Raw genomic sequence first — 6,734 nt, 5'->3', positions numbered from 1 at the left:
CTTCTTCCCTCCCACCCCTGCTGTGCTCGGCACCTCGGCACAGGAGATATGCCTGGAAAAATATTGCTGGGATTTCCTGTGGGCTTATAAGGATGTGAATCACATGGAAGTAGACAGAACATCCCGTGTATACCACAGCACACATAAATGCTGCTTTAGCATCCATAATTTGTGTATCTTGGCTTACTTAGGGAGAGGGAAGGGCACAAACTGGGGGCAAATGTACTTCAGCTCTGATGCCATTTCCTCTTGTCCTATCACTTGTTACTTGAGAGAAGAGACCGACCCCCACCTCCCTACAACCTCTTTTCAGGTAGTTGTAGAGGTCAATAAGGTGTCCCCTGAGCCTCCTTTTCTCCAGGCTAAACAACCCCAGTTCCCTCAGCCACTCCGCCTAAGACTTGTGCTCTGGACCATTCACCAATTTTTTGGCTCTTCTTTGGACACAGACACACACCAGCCCCTCCATTCCCTTCTGGGAGTGGGGGGCCCAAAACTCAAGCCAGTATTCAAGGTGCAGCCTCACCAGTGATGAGCACAGGGGCACAATCACTTCCTTAGTTCTGCAGGTCACACTATTACTGATCCAAGCCAGGATGCTCCTGGCCTTCCTGGTCACCTGGGCACACTGCTGGCCCATGTTCAGCTGGCTGTCAAACAGCACCCCCAGGTCCTTTTCCACCGGGCAGCTTTCCAGCCAATCCTCCCCAAGCCTGTAGTGTTGCAGGGGGTTGTTGTGACCCAAGTGCAGGACCTGGCCTTTGGCCCTGTTGAACCTGATGCTGCAGATGTTACAGAGGAGGTTCAGTCTGAAGACAAAAGCTGCAATCCACAGCAAGAGTACCAAATCCCTCAACATTGTCTTGCTCTCACATATGTGCAAAACTGGCTGTTATCAGGGTTGGGGTGGGGATGATAGAGGTACTCCAGACTGCAGTCACAGGAGAAGGGGCCTTATCTCATCCTCTGAAGGCAGAGAGACAGAAAGGAATCTCAGTGAGAGTTTCAGGGCTGGGTTGTATTTAGAGAGTGCTAGACTGGGCCCTTTTCAACTCAAAATTTGACAAACTATTGTATGGAGGGAGCTAATATTGCCCCCCCCCTCCCCGAGATCCAGTCTCTTTTGTATGATTGACTCCCACTTGTGGCAGTGGGAGGCTTTATGCATCACAGGGATGCTACTTTTCAGGGTAAGTCCATTTGGTTTGGATTTGCATCGATAAATTCACTGACCAAGCAGCTGTACTAGGTATGTGTGGGTGGAATTACCCTGTGATCAGGTTTGGAAGTCACCATACACGAGTCTAAATTACCAGTACAATGTGCTGCAGTTGTATGCCTCATTTGCACACACACAGCTGTTTTGCAATTACTATAAGCCTGTACATGATTTTTTAATGACAATTGTAGATTATACTATATGCAGGTTCCATTCTATATTGGTGGCAACATCGGACTGCAGATTATTCTATGGGATTACTCTAGTCATTACATGTCCTGCAACCAATTTATATTAGCATCCTGGAATACTGAAAACTTAAATATGAGCTGATTACCCCCCATAAATTAAGTTGAAACAATTGTTTTCATAAAGATATGTGGTCTCTGTTTAAGATAAATATCCTATTATACAGGATGTTGCACTGTTTGGAGGAGGAAAAATACAGATGGGTTAGGTTTCAAAGTTGTCTTTTGTAGCCAAAATAAATTTTTATTGTAGTTCCAGACAGCTTTAGTTTTAATAGGCGTTTAAACTCAAAAGCTGTGGGTTTTATACTAACTCGGTGCCTACCTTTAAAAGCCTTACTAATAGGAAGTGAAAAGCATTACAGAGATGAAAAAGCAATTCTCTAAGAACCTAAAGCAAGAACAGATGGAACATTTTAATACAGAGTTAGTGTAAACTATTCCATATTGTTTCTGATTTCCTGTAACACTGAATTTTTGTAACAGCAAGTCAACATTGTAACATTTTAAACCCAATGCTGTGATATGAGCTGTACTATAGTCTCTGACTTCTCCAAAACAGATTTCAATTTCTAATGAAATAATAATGGAAGTATTTTGTCTCTGTGGTCTTGTCTGAGGTATGTCAACTGTACACTCCAATGATGTGGATTTCCGATAGGCATCAGATACATAAACTCTTCCATTCCCCCATTTCACCCAGGTGCTAGTTAAGGCAGTTAATGCTTTCAACTTGAGCAAGTTAACGATAAAACTGATCAGTTCAAAAGCAAAGATCTTCAAGTGTACATGTCTGAAGCACAGGTTTTTCTCATGTTTTCACCATGAGTTTCTTTTGGAAAAAAGAAGAAAGTTCTTTACCTTTGAAGTATATACTCCCCTTTTGCTTGTAAAAATCACAAAACCCAGACTATTATTATCTACTTCCTTCAAAGTTTTTTTTAAAGGCAGAAAATGGGCTGTTCTTCCTATTGCTTATGTTTTCCAAAATTTGTAGAACCCAGTCCTTAGAAATATGAGCCAAAAGGCCAAGTTCATGACCTTAACCCAATAAAGCCTGACATAGCCACACCAAAGATCCCTCCAGCCTAGCACCTTATCTTGCAACATGACCAGTAACAGATGCTTACAGAAGAAGAGAGCATGTGCAGACTGATCCTTTCCTTGCTGTAGCCTCACAGCTTCTGCTAATCAACCATTTAAAGACTTCCTGAGCCCAAAAGTGCCTGTGGACAATTGTGTTTAATAGCAACCAATGGCCTTGTCATCCGTGCGTTAGTCCAGTACCTCTTGACGCTCCCGACTAGTCTGGGGCCACAAGCCATGGCTAAGCCATGACAACACGCGAATGAATGACTTCTCAGTCATAATACGGATTGCCAACTCGTGACGCTTCTAGTTTGCACCATTTCTTGTTTATTCGATTCTATAGTGCTTTGAAAACTGTTTTAAGTACCACTGCTTACTTTTCACATGTTACCTCCCAAATAATATCTGAAAAATCATAAAAGAGCTCTTTTTCTGTGGTACCAATATTGTTTGATTCCACTTCTCTCCCTCTTTCCTGTCCCCCCCTTTTATGGGCTAGTTCATGCACATTAAGAGTAGTCTGCCAACTGTTTCATCCCTTAGCCTGCCTGCTTCTTGGGAAATGCCTTCCCATGGATCACCTCCTCTCCCAGTCCGCTACTGCGTGGCTCTTAAGATTCATCCCTCTACAGTTCACTAGGAGGAGTTCTGCAGACACTGCTAGGCTATGAATTTCACTTTAACAACTGTCACACTGAAAGAAAGAAACTCATACAGAGGATGAAACCAAGCCCAAAAATACTGTGACGCCTTAGATGCTAGCAGCTTTCTTGGCTTCTCTGCTTGCTTTTGGTTTGTACTCCTCAGCAGCTTGTTTGGTACGGGCATTTTAACAAAAGTGTTAATTTTTACTGGGTTGGTTTTAGTGAACCAAGGCTAATCCATGATCCACCTTCAATATGGCAGTCTTCTCTCAGGCTTCACTGACACATGTTTTCCTTGCCATCAGATGAAACCTAAACTGCCAAACCCAATCTTTCTTCCAGACAATCTGACCATGTCAACACTTGCTCCTGTCCCTTTCCTACCTTTCCTTGAAAGCCCATAACCAACTTAGATTAATGTATTTCTTGTTGATCTTCCTGAAGGATGAAACTCTCACTCACCAGGACCTTGGGAGTGGTTATGTAGAGCTCAACCATCTCCCACACTATCCCTGTTGCTCACTACACATGCCCTGCCGTTTCACTCTGCCCCCCTGCCTCAGTTTCTTCACTGCTCCATGTATTCCTGGCTATTTGAGTTCCTTTTAAAAAATTACTAACAAGAATTTAATTAAAATAAAACTCAGTCATTTAAATTTTCTGAGCTTAAGAACAGATCCAAACTCAGGATTGCTGCTGGGCTGCAAGAGCTCAGCAGCACGGGAGAGGTTACCCAAGTCTCTTCTCTTCCCCAGTTCAATGAACAGTAGACCTTATTTATTTCCGTGGCCAGTACCAATGAGGGCACAGTTTTTTACACGTATCAGAAATACAGGCAGGTTCTTCATATGACGTTCTTATCGTCCAAAAGAACTTCTGCTAAGTACCGAGACTGTCAAACACCAGTGAAGAACAGCCAATCAGAAGCTGCTTTACTCTTCATTTGCCTGTATTTCCACTCTATCTGTGAATTCAGTTACAGGCTTTGCAAGTGCAGCCATTCTGACTGCTGTGAGCTCTCTGGCCGTGTCCTGTGTATCTCTGCTCCCTTCGAATGGGAGCTGCATACCCCTATGTTCCTGGTGCACACAGAATAGTTAGGTGCAGTATGTTCCGGGCTTAAGACTAGAAATTATTATGGAGAGCTAGAAGTTAGACATCTAAAAATATGTGCATTTAAAGCACTGGCTGGATTAAAAATTTTATTTTGCTTGTTACAAAAGTTTAATGAGTTCTAATAACTTCTGTTCAAACCCAAATGTGTTACCTCCAGATCAGAGTGGCTTACAACTCTCTCCAGTTGTTAAATGCTCTCAGGATGAAAATTGTAGATAACACACAAAACGTTTGAAGCCCTGGCCAACAAGAAATGTATCTTAAGAGGCTGGTTTCCACTTTGTTCAAACTATGACCCATTAAAATGCAGACAGATTGAAGACAGGATTCAGGTCTGTGCTCCTGCAGTTCTGTGGAGTAACCCAAATAAATATCCAACAAATTGGTTTGGATGCCTATGTAAACAAAAGGTCTATAAACAACTGCAATAAACCCCAGCAAAAGAGTCCCCTTTTTGCTTGGCAGAATGTTTTCTTTATGCACTTAGATTAACAAAACATGATCTCATCGTTAGTCAACAAGATACTAGATAGACTATCAAAGCACACTACAGGAGAGTCAAGATTGATTCATGCCAAACAAATGTTTGTAGCTAACAGCTGTATTACCACTGATTCTAATTTACTCAGCAGGATTCTCCTTTCATTTCTGAAGTGAGGTGAATGCCACAATGCATGATGTAGACAGAATGTCTACCTACTGCATGAGCAATGGCTTGTGTCAACTCTCCTGGATCACACGATCTCTTGATTTTGGATTTGACCAGTTCTGAGAAGTCTGTTAGCTTACCATGCTACACACATGTTCTGTTCAATGTAAGAATTTAGGGAGGCTACGTTATCATTTATTCCTGCTTCTGCTGAATCTTTTTGATCACATCTTAGACAGCTTGAGCCTCCTGAATGAAAATAGTCGTTTCCCTTTTCCCTCCTTGGGTGTTTTTGGTAGAATTCTGGGAGCTGTCCTTGGACAACTGTTGTGCCTCTTTGCCTGTAAAAGATGCATGTCAAAGGATTTGCCTTTTTTAAAACTGAAACAAATAGGGTGGTTTATCAGCCCTGTGAAAGTTAATGAGTTTAGCCACAGACTTCCGTGGGACCACGATTTAACCCAAGGAACAAATGAGCAATTTATAGCTTAGGATTCTCTCCTAGAATTTCTGTTTGGGATTTCCTTTTTACTTGTGCTGCACTATTCACTATGCTCTTTTTCAGGGCTGCGGCTCACATAGTGCATGGCACAAATAAAGCTTCCTCATGAAGGATACCTTCATGCCATTATTTCAGAAATCACTTGCCGTTGCTGGAGACACACTCTGGACATGCCACGTGGTCCTAAAACGTTTCTAAGAAAGATTTTGCATACAATCTGGAACTCAAAAAAGAAAAAGAAAAGTCAGCCAGATTAAGCAGCAGTGTAGGTTTGAAGGTTTTGCCAAAACACTGACATCCAGCGCCTCAATAGCTGTAGAGCGAAAAATGCACTTCCAGAAAACAAAACTCCTGCCTGATCATACTATCCTCAAAACTTAATCAGCCTCTTGTAACTTCAAACACTTACTGTTCTTCAGATAGTTTCTCACTATCCTAAGAAGGTGCAGTAGAGAAGACAGGCAGCCCAGTTCCTTAAAAAGCCTCAGGAACTGAAGATGTTGCCCCCTCGGTCAATTTTTGCGGTTTGTGGAATCTCTTAATCCACGTAGCTTCCTGCGCAGTCTTACCTTCACAGTCTCGTCTGTGGCAGTGTGCAAGAACATGACCTGCTGTCCAGCTGGACTGCTGCTCCCCTAATGCCTTAGTGTGTATTTGCAATCAAACGAAGGCTCAGAGCAGAGGAGAAGACAGGCATTCTGCCGAGCTGCAGTGAAAGGACGTATCACAAGCCTTGGAGGTCTGCTTTTGACTCCTAAGACTTCCAGAGCTGTAACAGTAACAGGCAAACCCAACTGTACCCCTTAGAAACATTGATTCCTGTCTGAAAACAGAAAATTAAGAGAATATGAAAGGCATCAGGCTTTGTTGAACAAATCCCTGCACAAAATATTTCAAATGTGACTGTGTAATCCTCCTCTTGAAAGAGACCTTAAAATTCCAAGCACAGAAGGCATAAATAAGCAACAATCAGATGTCTGATATCATGCTGCACTCTCAATGCCTAAGGCCACACAGTTCACAGTCTGTGATCAGATCCATCCAGGACTATTCTTCGAATATCTTTTTTTGCACAAGGGTGCCACATAATGCTTCCTTAATCTTTTTTGTTGTTGTTGATCTGAATAACAAATTGTTTTCTTTGAGATGGGCCAAATTACATCTGCCTCACCCTCCATGTAGCTTACAAGGTTTTGGTACTTCACAAGCTATCCAGGGATACTCCTGATATCAATCTTGAAGCCTATTCAAAACGAGGATGGGGAGT

At 42.4% G+C, this 6,734-nt stretch overlaps 1 protein-coding gene across 1 annotated transcript in view; it reads left to right on the top strand.

Moving 5' to 3' along the window:
• Positions 1-6,734, top strand: part of LOC103768686 (retinal dehydrogenase 2-like) — a gene marked incomplete at its 5' end in the record, with an annotated part of 30,456 nt that overhangs the window by 9,061 nt on the left and 14,661 nt on the right. The gene's annotated exons all lie outside the window — the stretch shown is intronic.

The sequence above is a fragment of the Merops nubicus genome, unplaced genomic scaffold, assembly GCF_000691845.1.
Source record: "Merops nubicus isolate BGI_N331 unplaced genomic scaffold, ASM69184v1 scaffold25692, whole genome shotgun sequence".
In the NCBI taxonomy this organism is placed as follows: domain Eukaryota; kingdom Metazoa; phylum Chordata; class Aves; order Coraciiformes; family Meropidae; genus Merops; species Merops nubicus.
Note: the sequence above shows the minus strand (reverse complement) of the source record. Positions and strands in the feature narration are given on the sequence as shown.